Source organism: Anser brachyrhynchus (assembly GCF_964034855.1).
Source record: "Anser brachyrhynchus genome assembly, chromosome: 2".
In the NCBI taxonomy this organism is placed as follows: domain Eukaryota; kingdom Metazoa; phylum Chordata; class Aves; order Anseriformes; family Anatidae; genus Anser; species Anser brachyrhynchus.
The window spans coordinates 78,315,611-78,329,978 of record NC_137695.1 but is presented as its reverse complement, the minus strand read 5'-3'; the positions used below and the strand labels follow the sequence as shown (position 1 = coordinate 78,329,978).

Sequence of the window (14,368 nt, the reverse complement as noted above, 5' to 3'; positions counted from 1 at the left end):
GTAAACTCCCTGATAAAGAGTTCCTCTTCTGCTTTCCTGTAGGCCCCCTTTAGGTACTGGAAGACCACTACAAGGTCTCCCCAGAGCTTTCTTTCCTCCAGGCTGAACAAACCCAACTCTGTCAGCCTGTCTTCATAAGAGAGGTGCTCCAGCCCTTTAATTATCTTTGTGGCCCTCCTCTGGAGTCGTTCTAATACTTCCACATCTTTCTTGTGCTGGGGGCTACAGAGCTGAATGCAGGGCTCCAGGTGGGTTCTCACAAGAGCAGAGAAGAGGGGGAGATTCACCTCCCTTGACCTCCCGGCCACACTTCTTTTGATGCAGCCCAGGATACAGCTGGCTTTCTGGGCTGCATGTGCACACTGCTGGCTCATGTTGAGCTTCTCACCAACCAACACCCCCAGGTCCTTCTCCTCAGGGCTGCTCTCAATCCTTTCTCCACCCAGCCTGTATTTGTGCTTGGGATTGCCCCAGCAGAGATACAGGACTTTGCACTTGGCCTTGTTGAACCTCAAGAGGCTCACACAGGCCCAACTGTCAAGTCTGTCCAGGTTCCTCTGGATGGCATCCCTTCCCTCCAGCATATCAAGTGAACTTGCTCATCAGACGGATCCCCAGGCTCTTTTCTGAAAAGCTGCTTTCCAGCTGATCAGCCCCCTGCATATATTGATGCCTGCAGTTATTTCCCCCGATGCAAAACTTTGTACTTCTCCTTGAACGTAATAATGTTCCTGTTAGTCCATTTATCCAGCCTATGGAGGAACCTGTGGGTGGTGACACAACCATCTGGTTCATTGACTGCTCCTTCCAGTTTTGTGTCACCTGTAAATTTGATGAGGGACCTGTATTCCATCATGCAGGTCATTAATTAAGATATTAAACCACATTGGCCCAATATTTCATTGGGATGTGCCATTAATGACCAGTCTCCAGCATGACTTGATGGTCACAACCCTGTGTCCCCAGCAGTTCTGTCAGTGTTCACTCCACCTCACTGTCCATTTCTGTGGTCTGTTATTAGGCTTTTTGCAAGGATTTAATGGAAGACAGTGTTGGAAGCCTCACTACAGTTAAGATAGACAACATTCACTGCTCTCTCCTTGTTCATCAAACCAGTTATTCCATCTTAGAAGGCTATCTTGTTCTCTAGTCCACAGTTAAACCAGTTCTTTCTATAAACTATTGCTGCTTTTATACTGAAACTAGATGCACAGATACAGCAAGATTTTTTTTCTTATTTAAGTGAATGATCATAGAAGATGTTTGCATGTATCATTCATAGTAGCACCATAACAGTTTGATTCTCAGTCCTTTAAAAGAAGGACTTTACAGCCACAGCACAGTGAATTCTTGGAATGGGAGTCTGGGAGGAGCAAGAAAGTAGTTTATGCAAGTCCCATAACATAACAGATCAAAGAAAAACAGTTTGCTTGGGAGATTTCCGGGAAAGGAGAATTTGGGCAGTCCTTGGACACCATCTGTTTTTGGAAGGGAGCGAAATATATCATGTAGACAAGGAAGATGAAAAGAATTGAACTGCTTGAAATCTTGTCATAAGTGGGAAAAGTCATACACATTGTCAAAGAGAAGATGAGTTGCTATGATTAAGAAAGAAAGAAAGAAAGAAAGAAAGAAAGAAAGAAAGAAAGAAAGAAAGAAAGAAAGAAAGAAAGAAAGAAAGAAAAAAAGAAAAAAAAATGTGGTCAGGAAAGAGGAACCAAGTCAATGGCTATATCACAACAGAGTTATATTTATTCAGTGATGGGTAAAACCCTGCATAAAGAATTATCCATTCAAAGAAGATTAGGTGTTTTTTTTTTTTTTCAATCGGGGGGCGGGGGGCGAGGAAGGGGGAGAGACAGTTAAAAGTGTTTGGCTAGACTCATCCACATAACATGATATTAAGCCCCTTCATTAAACCGTAGCTTTTTAGCTATGGTTGTTTGGGTGTTTCTGTGTATTTACAACCTGATAGACTCTCACTCCAACATTAATTTCAGTTTTTGAAAAAAAAAAAAGATTGGATACGTACTTGACAGAATAAAAAATAATCAGTCTTGAAGCATGATTGATAATAATAAAAGTTTTTATATGAGCTCAATTTGTTTTCTTTTCTGACAAAGGTGCTATACAGAGAAGAGCAGAAAAGAATATAATAAAGATATGCAATGCATAACATTGTGATGGGTGATTACTTTTTCTTATTAGACCACAATCTCATGTGATGGAAACACGTTACTTTTAATTTTCTCTTTGATGTTACAGGGGGAGTACCCATGAGTTGCAGTGATTATTCTTCCAAGGTTGTGGATGTTTGGTATTTTATTTGGGTATTTTTTGTAGTTAGCAAGAGAAGTTTTAGCAAGAGATTTTTTTATTTATTTTTAAGAAATGTTGACTGAAGAGCTCTTTGTTTCCTTACAATTTTCCCTGATAATGAAGACATTTGCAATGCAAACCATTTTCATGATGGCAATAACAATAAAGACTAGTAGAGTAATAAAAATATAATAGCCTAATAAAAGGGAGTAAATAGTGGTAAAGTTACCTATTCGAAGTTAATAACAGTAATAAGAAAATAAATAATGTATGATAATAATTACAATCTCAGGGCTTCTAAACAAAGTAACAGTAACTATATCCACGCTAAAGACATTTTTTTGCTACTATAAAAATTCTTATGAAGTTACTATACTTGGTAAACACTTTTGACATATTTTGCATAGTAGGCTAAATGCATACATACAACATGTATTCAATTTAATAAAGCATATCTATAGTGTATTTAGAGAAAGAAGATGCATTGTTCAAGGTCAATTGTAAGAATGTTAAATATCTCTCATCTTTCACTGGTACATCAATAGGAAAATCTAACCACACAACATGTTTAATGAATTCCTGGTGAGCTCTTGTGTCTTGTTTAACAATAAATACGGTATGAGGTTTGAGGAGTTTTTTACCTGAATTGTGAGTGAATTATAAGAAATGCAATCTAAACTATTTAGGAAGATAAAAGTCACAGTGTCACCAACTTATATGCATCTTGAGGGGGGAAAAAAAAAAAAAAGTTAATGCAGATAACTGCCAAAGAGCAGGTGGGAAGATGGCAATGGTGTCTTAGTGATTAATGGAAAAAAAAAGGACTTTCATTCAGCATCTGGACAGACCTACAGAAAAAAAAAATAAAAAAAACTGTTGAATTTCAGAAATTGTTGCATCAGCTGGAAAGAGGCAAAAGCAAAAAGTAGGAGGAGCCGTGAGAAAAAAACTGCTTTGGGAAAAAGATTGATCTGTGTGGCATCTCTTCAGCATATGGCTAAACTGAACCAAGTAACACAGAGTTTGGCTTTATTCTTAGAACAGACTTATGGCATGCATGGAGAACTGTGCAGACACAAACAATTATCTAATTCTCAATAAACTGCCGGAGGATGAAAGACAGGCTATACCCCTTGGCTACAATAACCAATTCCTTCACTCTCTCTCCATTCATATATCACAAAGGGAAGAAGAGGCAGAAGGGGAAAATACAAAGTGGAAGTACGGGGAGCAAAAATCACTGTGGATGTCTCCAATCACTTCTTACTATTTCATTTTTTTTCACAATATGTATTTCGCTTTTAGAGTGCTTATTTCATATTTTTTATTATTTTATTGTTTACTCGGCTTTGTTTTACATATCATTGTGAAGTCTACATGTCTGCTTCAGGCTGATTTTTTTCTTAAATTTTCTGTTTTCTTCAATTTATTGAACTTTCATTTTTGCTAGGTCTTATTTTTATCCATACAAATTTAAGGAAAGGTGAAACTATGTCCTTGCAAAAAATATTTGGTTGAAGTACAACGGTAAATGAAGCACTTCACAGAACCCACTGAATTGATGCCCAATTAGTCAAAATTAGTTAGCATAAAGAGGCACAATTAAAATCATTACCCATGTCAGCAGACAAATCAATATGGCACCTATATAACTAGCTAGTCCCTCTAAATCCATAAAATTAATCAGGGACAAAATGGTTCTTACTTCACCCAAGAGATGGAGTGAACGTTCAGAGCAAATAATTTTGAAATAGCCGGTGTCCAAGCAATTACTCTTCAAGACTGTCAGATGTGATGTGGAGTCAAAATTACTTAGCGTGCCTTTTTCTTTTTGGTTTTCTTCATCTGTGGCGCTCTTGGTTTGTGGGTTGAGTCCTCCAGTGTCCATTTTTCTTTACAGTAATTTCTAGCTTTGTATACAGGTCATAGGCATAATGTCCTTCATACATCAGCTTTTGATCAATTTTCAAAGAAAGATTTTTGTCATCGTGAGATGACAGGATATGCATTTCCAGGTGATACAAAGAAAACTGGGGTTTTGTATCTGTCTAAACTGTAGGGAGGTTTTTCATATGCATCAGGAATGCAGTCAGCTGCTAAAGACGCACACAAAAAAGCAAAAACAAAAACAAATAACCCTCTAGGGATGTAAGGGAAATCTTCTGTCTTATGTTCCGCATTTTCAGTGTGTGTCATATTATAATTACCTGCCACTATTGCTGAATGCAGAAGAATTAAGAGGAAACAAAGTCATGTATCATTTGGTTCCCTCTGATTCACTCTGGCTGCTGGGTTAGATAAGCAGGAAAAACAATAAAACGATATCAAATCACCTGCAGCTTTCCCTTTCTAGAGGACTATATTTTGGTTAGAATCTATAGGTGTAAAATAGAATTCAGGATGAAAGCGTTTTTTTGATTGAAACAGAAAGCCTGAAGAAGTGTTAATTCCAATCAGTATTATAGGAATTGAAGATCTGATCGGTGTAACACTTTAAGGTCTAGAAGCCAACATGTATGAGGGGCAGCTGAAGTCACTTCATTTGTTCAGCCCAGAGCAGAGCAGGCTGAGGGGAGGCCTCATGGCGGCCTGCAGCCCCCTCACGAGGGGAGCAGAGGGGCAGGCGCTGAGCTCTACTCTCGGTACGGCGACAGGACCCGAGGGAACGGCATGGAGCTGGGACAGGGGAGGGTCAGGCTGGGTGTTAGGAAAAGGTTCTTCACTGAGAAGGTGGTCAGGAACTAGGACAGGCTCCACAGGGCAGTGGTCTCGGCACCAAGCCTGACAGAGTTCGAGAGAACAGTGCTCTCAGATATAGGGTTGGATTTTTGGGTGGTCCTGTGTGGACCAGGAGTCCAGGACCATGTGGACCATGGAGTCCAGGAGTTAGACTCCATGATTCTTGTGGGTCCCTTCTAACTCAGGAAGGGTGAACTCCCATGAACACTCATGTAATGCATGAGTAGTGCCATGTGAGTGCTGGGGATTGCTCTGGAGGGAGGCCAGAAATGAACTTGCATGAATGAGGTTCAGGGTTTTCCTACCATATCAGGGCATCTGCATTTTCTCCTTTTGCCCCACTTCACCCTCCGCTCCTCCCTAATACTGTCTGGGATAACAGACACGATGCGGGTTCATATGCAGGAAATACAACCCCTTACGGGTCAACTGGTGATTTGGTAACTGATGCAACAGGTGACTTGGTAAGAGGGGGATATATGTGTCAGAACAGAGCATTGAGAGGGCTCTCAGCAGCATTGCTAGAGGAAAACCCTAACAGCCACTAAGAATGACTCAGACAGGAGTCCTTGCAGTGGGGCTGGACCAAAGGGGCTACTGGGAAAAGAAAAAGCAGCAGGTCCCTCTGGATCTTGGGAGTCACAGTCAAACATAAGACAACCACTGTGTATTAAGCTAGGACCCCTTCAGTGCAGAAATTCTGGCAGCAATGGGGTTTCTCTGTTCCTGTTCTCTGTGCAGTTGTAATGTGACTGGCTATCTTTCTCCCAGTCATCAAAGCCACAGGGAGCTTAGAAGATTGTAAAATAAAATAAAACATTGCCTTCAGTGAAATCTTAATTTTATGCACACCAACCATAATATCAATCTGGAAATGTAGGTACTAGGGTTCTTGCTTAGTAGGCTTGAACACAACAAGTTTAACACTGAACTCTTTTAATATTTGTATCTACTATACTTACCAGAAAAGAAAAAAGGAGAGGAGAGGAGAGGAAGGGAGGGGAGGGGAGGGGGAGGGGAGGGGGAGGGGAGGGGAGTGGGAGGGGAGGGTCGGGAGGGGGAAGGGAAGGGAAGGGAAGGGAAGGGAAGGGAAGGGAAGGGAAGGGAAGGGAAGGGAAGGGAAGGGAAGGGAAGGGAAGGGAAGGGAAGGGAAGGGAAGGGAAGGGAAGGGAAGGGAAGGGAAGGGAAGGGAAGGGAAGGGAAGGGAAGGGAAGGGAAGGGAAGGGAAGGAAAGGAAAGGAAAGGAAAGGAAAGGAAAGGAAAGGAAAGGAAAGGAAAGGAAAGGAAAGGAAAGGAAAGGAAAGGAAAGGAAAGGAAAGGAAAGGAAAGGAAAGGAAAGGAAAGGAAAGGAAAGGAAAGGAAAGGAAAGGAAAGGAAAGGAAAGGAAAGAAGGAAAGGAAAGAGGAAAGGAAAGGAAAGGAAAGGAAAGGAAAGGAAGAAAAGAAGTCAACTAAAACCTCCTAAATTATTTAATATTAAAAAAAAAAGTCAAAAGTTTTCAAAAGTATTTGGTAAAGAAGGTGAATAACTACTGCTTTGTAGGAGCCAATGTAGATACTTGAGGATATTAAGGCATTAGCTTAGGAATTATCTTTCATTTATTGAGAAAATGGATTAAAATTGAAAATCTTACACCAAAATTTTTAGTCTAGGAAATGTTAGTGTGTCAAATAGCCTATTTAATAATTTAGCTTCCTTGCTTCTCAGTGATTAGGAGACATTTTCTGAGAGGATAAAGGGTGACAAAATAGTAATTTTCATTATATGGAGTGGTCGGTATAGAGGAAATCAGTAGCTCTGAGAAAATCAGTGGGTATTTTATTTTATTTATCTGCAATTGTTTCTGACAAGGCAAAATCATACCCTTTCATCTCTGTTGTTCATTTTCTCCTGAAGATTAACCATATGACCTTTAAACCTTCAGACTCTGAGAGAGGACAATTTAGCTTAAACTATAAGGGGAATTAACAAGTTTGTATTCACCATATTTCCAACAGAACAAGTTGCTCAAAGTGGCTTATGCAATTTTTGCTCTAATTTTTGAATCTTCCTGGATTGTATTAATCTCACCAATTTTTTTTTTTTTTTTTTTTTGACCTTTATTCTGTACCTTGCAGGTTGGAAAAACACCACATTCATATAAATAAATTTTGTACCTGTTGTTTGGCATTGTGTAGAATTTTTACCAAGGTTATTCATTGGAAGAAGTAGAAAGCAACATCAGAAACCTCAGTGGCAAACGTAACTATTAACCACAAAAGTGACATGCTGGTGTCTCTCAATGGTGACATTTCAGATAGCTCTAAGGTGCCTCACCGCTCCTGCATACTAAGCATATATGCACGAGGATTTACTGCTATACTTCTTTGCTATGTAGTCCCATAGCATGCTTGTGCTAGCTCCAAATTAAATGACTGATATTGAAGACAGTTGCTTTGATGGAAAGAGATAGATTCTAAACCTAGACTGGAATTTCATTAATGAGAATGAAACAGCTGTCTCAAAAACTCTTGTCTTGTATGTTTTCTGTAAATATTGTCTCCACCCAAGCAGTGAATTGTGGTGATTTAAGGTCTTTAAGAAGAGGATATTAGGGGAAGGACAAGAGTGGAGCATGAAAGAGAAAGAAGAGAAAACAACCTGAATAAGTTAAAATAAGTATATTCTTCTGGAGAAGTTGTGTATGTCCCTGTAGACTTCTTTTTCTTTGTCTCACGTGTCTTCAAGACATGTATTTTATTGTTCTGTAAGAACTGTTTGGAAACAAACCGCTGCATATGGACAATCCCCAGACACCATCTTGTCCGATATCTCTCTATAGACTGTGTTGATGTATGTGTACATGCATGCATGCATACATACAGACAGAAAAACATATATATATATATCAGGGAGAACCTAGGGACACAAGGTGAAGAGAGATTTTCAGAGGAGGAAAGCACCACAAATTCTCATTGGTTTTCAATGGGAGCTGTCTCAGTGACCAGTGACTACAAATCTTTCTGCAATGAGTATGGCTATGCACATTTAACCCTCAAAAACTCCTTCAACTTTTCCATACACCTCTGCATTTGAAATTTCTTCTGCAAAGAAAAATAACAAATAACCACCTTGGATCTTGAGTTGTGAATACTCTGTATAATGGGGGGGGGGGGGGGGGGGTGGAAACGACTCACAACATTATGACATTTTGAAGGGAGAATCAGTTCTTCAATAAATTCATTCCCCAAATAAAGAACAATGGGATGTCAATCCCCTGCTGAAGTCTCCAGACACTACCACAAAACAGAAAATGCTTTAATAAAACAAACGTTACTGAGATAAGAAAATGAAATTTACTGACCTGCAATGTATTAGTCTTAGATAATATGATCTGACAGATCTTTCCTATCTACTCTTTTAAAGTCAATGAATAATAAATGTTTTTGTAAAGGTAACTATTTTAACTGTATCTATATCAGGGCTTCATGAGCATATTAGAAATTCAAAATTATGTTAACTCCCTTAGAGATTTGTTCTTTTTTTTTTTCACCATTATATTAAAAAAAGTCAGTATTTTGTATTTTTATTCTGCAATAGTCACATTAGCCTTTTTTTTTTTTTATCACTGGAAAAATTGACTAATTATGCACTGAGACATGAGTTCTCTGAGTTTATGCTATAGTCAAAGTTTGAACAGTTTCATTTCCACTAGGTGGAGCACTGTTATCACAGCAGCCTTTTTTTTTTTTTTTTTTTTTTTTAAGTTAAAAAAGTTAAAAAGATGCTTTTGAAGTCAAGGAAGAGATTTAGCTGGTGAATTTGAATCCAGATCTAGATAAGTTCTTGTGAACTGTGTGAGGGCTGAAGTTTGCAAACTCATGTATTTCAGCTTGATTGGTCTGCTTCCTTATCTTGTGAATTCTGTTTCTCTAGTTCATCATTATCCTTTGAAGGCTTTGATTGTGAAAGAGAATATTTTAAGGCAAAAGATGTGGGAATCTGAGGCTTTTTAGCATTTTTAGGAAAAAAAAATCAACATGGCTGGTATGGTGCAGATTTCTGTGTCTGTGGGATGGGTTTGCAAGAATTGAAATGAGGTGGCTGTATGGATGTTTTAAGATACTGTATTTTATGACTAGTTTTGTAAAGACATCATGAATTATATGTCATTTTAGTACTAACAGACTCAAAATGGAGTAAAGTCCAAAGCTACAAAATCACTGTTGAAGTATGCTTTATTTGAAGCTTAGGGTAGGATGCAATTGAAACTGGGGGAAAGAGCGAGGGTAGTTCATAGTTGTGTAGGCCAGATGAGGCTTTTCAGCTATTCCAAGCTGTCGGCATTCAGAGACTTAGCAGATCACTGTTAACTTTGTACTCAGAAGCACAACAGCACTAAAAAAAAGTTGCAACAAATGTGGGACAAAACATTTATGGTTTATCCAGTTATAGCAGGGACTGTGTGTGGATACTTATGGCTATCACTGTTGACAGATGTCCTCTCATGCTATACACATGCATAGCTAAGACACTAGCCTTAGCTGATATCAGCTGAGTACAAGTGGGGATCAGCCAGTTCTACTGTCCCTATAGGCTTGTGCCTTTTTTTTTTCTTTTTTCTTCCAACCCCCCCCCCCCTTATTTTTTTCTTAATTGTTACCTAAGTGTACAACTATTGAAGCCCTTTCCAGCTGTGTATGGCTGTTTAAGTGCATTGAATCATCCTAACATGTAGTTCCACAGGAAGGTACAAATAGGTCTGTGATGTTGTAGTTGGGTCACTGTACAATTTCCAAAGGGATGGATCTGGCCACACAGGGACTTTCAGGTGCCAGAAATTTCAATCAGAAAGGAAGCCTGCAGCAGAAGAGCAGTCAAGAACAGCTGTTTTGTGTTGTGTTGTTAAGCCACTTTGTATGCAGCAGCTGTGAGTGGTAGGCTGTTAGAGGTGGAGTAGGCTGTGTCTGCTTTGCAAGGTAGATGAGAAGTGTCTGTTTGCTAATATTGTGCGTGTATGTATATATCTATGCTGCATAAAAATCTGATTATGTGCAAATAAATGTAAATTAGCCTTGAGCTAATTAGTTCAGGTATCAATGGCAGTTTGGACCTCAGCCTTGGCTAGATGATTAAGAATACACTGTTACTGAGGTATATATGAAGGTCTGAATTGGTAGAATATTTAAGGCCCTCTTCCTTTTACCTTGTGGCTTTCTAACTTCAACGGAAGGCATGATTTGCTGTAATAATGTCTATTAGAGAACATTTAGTCATGTTTATAATATCCTAAATGTTTGATATAGATTCCAGTGTTAAAACTAGGTGAGTATCCTTTTGTAACTGGATGTATATGGATATTTTTAGGGTAAAAGAATAGTAATGAAATGGTAAAGCGAATACTGATGGGTAGTAATTTTTAAACTCAAGTAATATAATTAATTAATTATATTTTTCCTGCACATTCTTTTTATTGTAGGCAACAGTCAGACAACTTACGCCTATGTTATGACTCTGCATAGCACAGATTCATTCTTAGGGATGACTAACTGGATTGTCAGTACTTCTAAAAAGTTGTATTTTAAACACAGCCATGTTTGGGCATCAAACAGTAGAGAAAATGGTAGATTGCCACCAAAAATGCTTTTATTGAGTTCCATGTGCTTTTCTGGGAGATTCATTTCTACAATTTACCTGTCAGCCTAGCATAATGGAGAGCTATTGAAAAGGCGAGAAATTTTTTCAAATGGTTTCTTCAGTTATGGTTTTGTAACTCACCTAAATTGTCCTAAATTGCAGGAAAATATGTATTATATACTGTGTAAGTAGTAGCTGGAAAAAAAATCTGTGTGTAGATTGAATTCAAAATTAAAGCTTTACCAAATGAGAGAAGCCCAACATGAAGAAGCTTTTCTACAGCTCTCCACAGAATAACAAGGCTGAGAACACACAGCACTCCAGAAGCTTGTTGGATCCCCCTGGCTTTCAAATCAATCACTTTATTAAATCAATAATGTCATTTTTCTTTGTAAGAGACTAATGAATAACACATGATAGGTTAAAGAAATCGCTCCCATTCCTGTAACGAGTGGGGTTCTTGTTCGCGTAGTGTTTTGCTTATTATCTAATGATAATTAAGAGCCATTTTGTTTAATGAATTGGAATACAATTAAATCAATAAAATGTTTATAGATATTGTTAATAGAACACAGTACCTACCACCTATTGAAATGTAATTGACAAATTAAAACGTAAGTGTGAAAGACTAAGATAAAATATATTGACATTCATTTTGTCTGTGTAATTCCTTAATGTGTCTTAGATCACACAGTCTTTACACATTCTGTCTGTTAGCAGGACAACGGGAAAGCCAAAACATATATTAGCCTATATCATAGAGATACCATATAAGAAAATGTAAGGTATATTCAAAAGAGGTTAAGTTGAACCCAGTTCTCAGAGACAATGACTCATCAAGTACAAATTTTACTATGAGACTGAAAGATTATATGTTGCCACTGAAAAGGGCTAGGTGTTATTGTTGAAGGTAGACCATACCAGTCTTTCTTGGCTTTACAATATATGACTCTATTGGCTGTTTTAGGCCCTACTCACTGAGTGTAACTTATGTGACAAGTGCAAACAGTGATTTTGTTTGTTTGTTTTACCATCCTGGGCTTTGACAGTGCCCTGCTTCATCCCAGCTCTATGCTTGGAGGATACATTCACTTGTATGTCCAGTTTGTCTCAAAGATACATGAACTAGAACAAGTCCATGAACAAGAAGGAGAATATATTGCTCCAGTAGACGTTCTCCTTGGTATGATGAGGACAGGAGCATTTCAGAATACCCCGGAAACATCTCAGTACAAAACTGTGTCTCTGTCATTGCTGTCAGTTTCCCCATTCACCCCTTATTTATATGAATGCAGTTGTAGCTTTTATTTATTTATTTATTTATTTATTTCTAAGAAAAAGGTTAACTAGGGTCTTTTTAATTTAAAAAAAAATCTGGGCATATAATTTCAAAATTTTCATTCTCAAGTTTTTCACATTCCTACTTTCCTTTTTGATCTTAATCTTCATCAGATCTGTTTTCAGCTTTGAGATGACTTCTTCAAAGAGCAGGAGAGATTGCATTTCTCTGTGCCACTGGTGAGAGTTCCAGTTTTTCTGGTACATAGTGGAAGTGGTTGATGAGAAAACACATTTTTCTATTAGGTGCTGTTGAGGCTAAGTGATAAGAGTCACAAAAGAGTGTATCTTTATACCTATAATTTGGGAGCAACTTGTGTGGCTTTTCTTTATCTTTTCTTCTGGGGAAGAGAAAAGCTGTTCATTCTCTCTCTCTTTGCCCACTAACCAGTCATTACATTAGAATGTACATTTTATCGATGTCTTAAAATGGATGGCTTGCTATATTTACGATAACATTTATTGCAGGACATAGAGTTCACCACATTTGGAACAAACAATTTAGTTCATCTCGTCCAGTAAGCTGTTGACAGTGGCAGTGAGTAACTGATGTCTCAGAGCAAGCATAAAAATAAACAAGATGCTCTCAGCCAATTGTGCAGTGCCAAATCTCTGCAGGCGATTAGCTAACACCCTCAAGCATGAAATCTGATTACCTTATTATCATCTTAGCACGCATAGGCATGATTCTTAGCAATGCTATTAGTTATCCATTCCTTTTTAGAAGGTAACTATACTGTTTGCCTCAATGAGTTCCCGTGGCAGTGATTTTCACAAATATATTCTGCAAACTTTTTTCCTTGTGATCAGTATTGTTAGCTCAAGTTTAACAGCAAAAACATAAGTTCATATCAAAAATATAGTAGCTGATACTTTAATAGATACTCAGTTTAAATAAATTCTTAGACTGAAAACTCAGTCATGCCTTAATTAAAAGTAACAACAAAAAGAGTTTGCATTACTAATCACAACCTTAAAAATAATACAGTGTGAGGGTTCTTTTTGAAAAGAGAGAGGAAGAGCCTATCTCTATGCCCTACAAGGAATGAAACTCATGCTTCTTTTAAAATGAATTCTGAGATTCCCATGCCATCACGTGGGACTGAGAGACATGGATTTAAGACAATGATGAAACAGTGTGGGACTTGCAAAATTTTGCAAGTTTATAACAGTGGGTTTATAACAGCTACATAAAAGGGAGGCCATGCTAAGCCACAATGCCCTTTATAGACTTAAATATATTTAGTAGTCTTAAGCAAGCTTGATCGTTTAACCACTGACAGCCCTACCAAAGCAAATAAGACAAGAAAAATGCAGTCTGACCAGCTATAGTGTTTCTTCATTTTCTTTCCTCTTCCATTTGGAGGCAAGCAGGGAGGAAAGATAGGCCTTGCAGAACAGCTTATATGAAACTGAGACTTCTGTGGAGTCAAACTTCTTACATTACTCTTGATGAAATCTGCATGTTAGGATATTTAAGAACAGTAAGGATTGTCTGCTTATTGGCTACTTTGTCAGAGTACAACTGTGACTTTTCATACCCACTCCAAATCACCCTGCCAACTTCTGCTACGAGTTTGTAATCACACGTGGTTAATTACTATGTTCACAGGTTGCCATATGCTACATCTTCTCCCTTAAATGGCAGAGAAACAGCACTTTACTGTAGATTTTACTGTACTGCATAAATCTGGCATTATTTTCTGCTGTAAAGAAGCAAGGAAGCATCAGATGTCAGATTTCATATAGTGTTATAAAAGGTCCATGCAGAAAAAGCAGCTGCAAATTAAGCACCTGGTTATAGGAAACTGTCTTTTGATTATTGGTTTTGCAGGTTTTTGTTGTTTGTTTGTTTTTGATGTGTCATTTGTTTCTTTGTTGTTGTTTTCTCAGGTGGTTTTCCATGGAAGAACCACTAAGACAGTTCAGAAAATAGGTATGAGAATGAAGTAGGAATATCTGTTAGAATTGCAGGGGGAGAGGGAGAATCAGCATGCTGAAGTGAAATCTTCCTCCTCTTTGTACCTGTACTTCACAGAAAAAAAAAAAAAAAAAAACTCATAAAATCAGTGTTTGCAGTATCTCAGAAATAACAGAGATAGAGCCAGATGACAAGCTGAGGCACATTAAAGCAGAGGGGAAAATGAACACTACATTTCCCTGTTTTAATTCCTACATATCACTGCTTTCAGCAGCACAAATATTAAAAAAGCAGACATGGTCTTTCTTATTTTTCTGATTCCTGTTCCCAGGACCATATGTATTTCATATTAAAGAGTCATCGATTAAACACAAAAGCAGTCCTGGGTGCTGAAGATTACTACTCTTTCACCTGCGTGTGCCAACCCCTGGAATA

At 38.1% G+C, this 14,368-nt stretch overlaps 1 long non-coding RNA gene across 1 annotated transcript in view; it reads right to left on the bottom strand.

Moving 5' to 3' along the window:
- Positions 1 to 13,893, bottom strand: part of LOC308190565 — a 54,209-nt gene extending 40,316 nt beyond the window's left edge. The window contains exon 1 of the long non-coding RNA XR_013947328.1: positions 13,336 to 13,893. This is a non-coding gene — a long non-coding RNA (uncharacterized lncRNA). The remainder of the gene's footprint in view (positions 1 to 13,335) is intronic.
- Between the last annotated feature and the right edge of the window lie 475 nt (positions 13,894 to 14,368).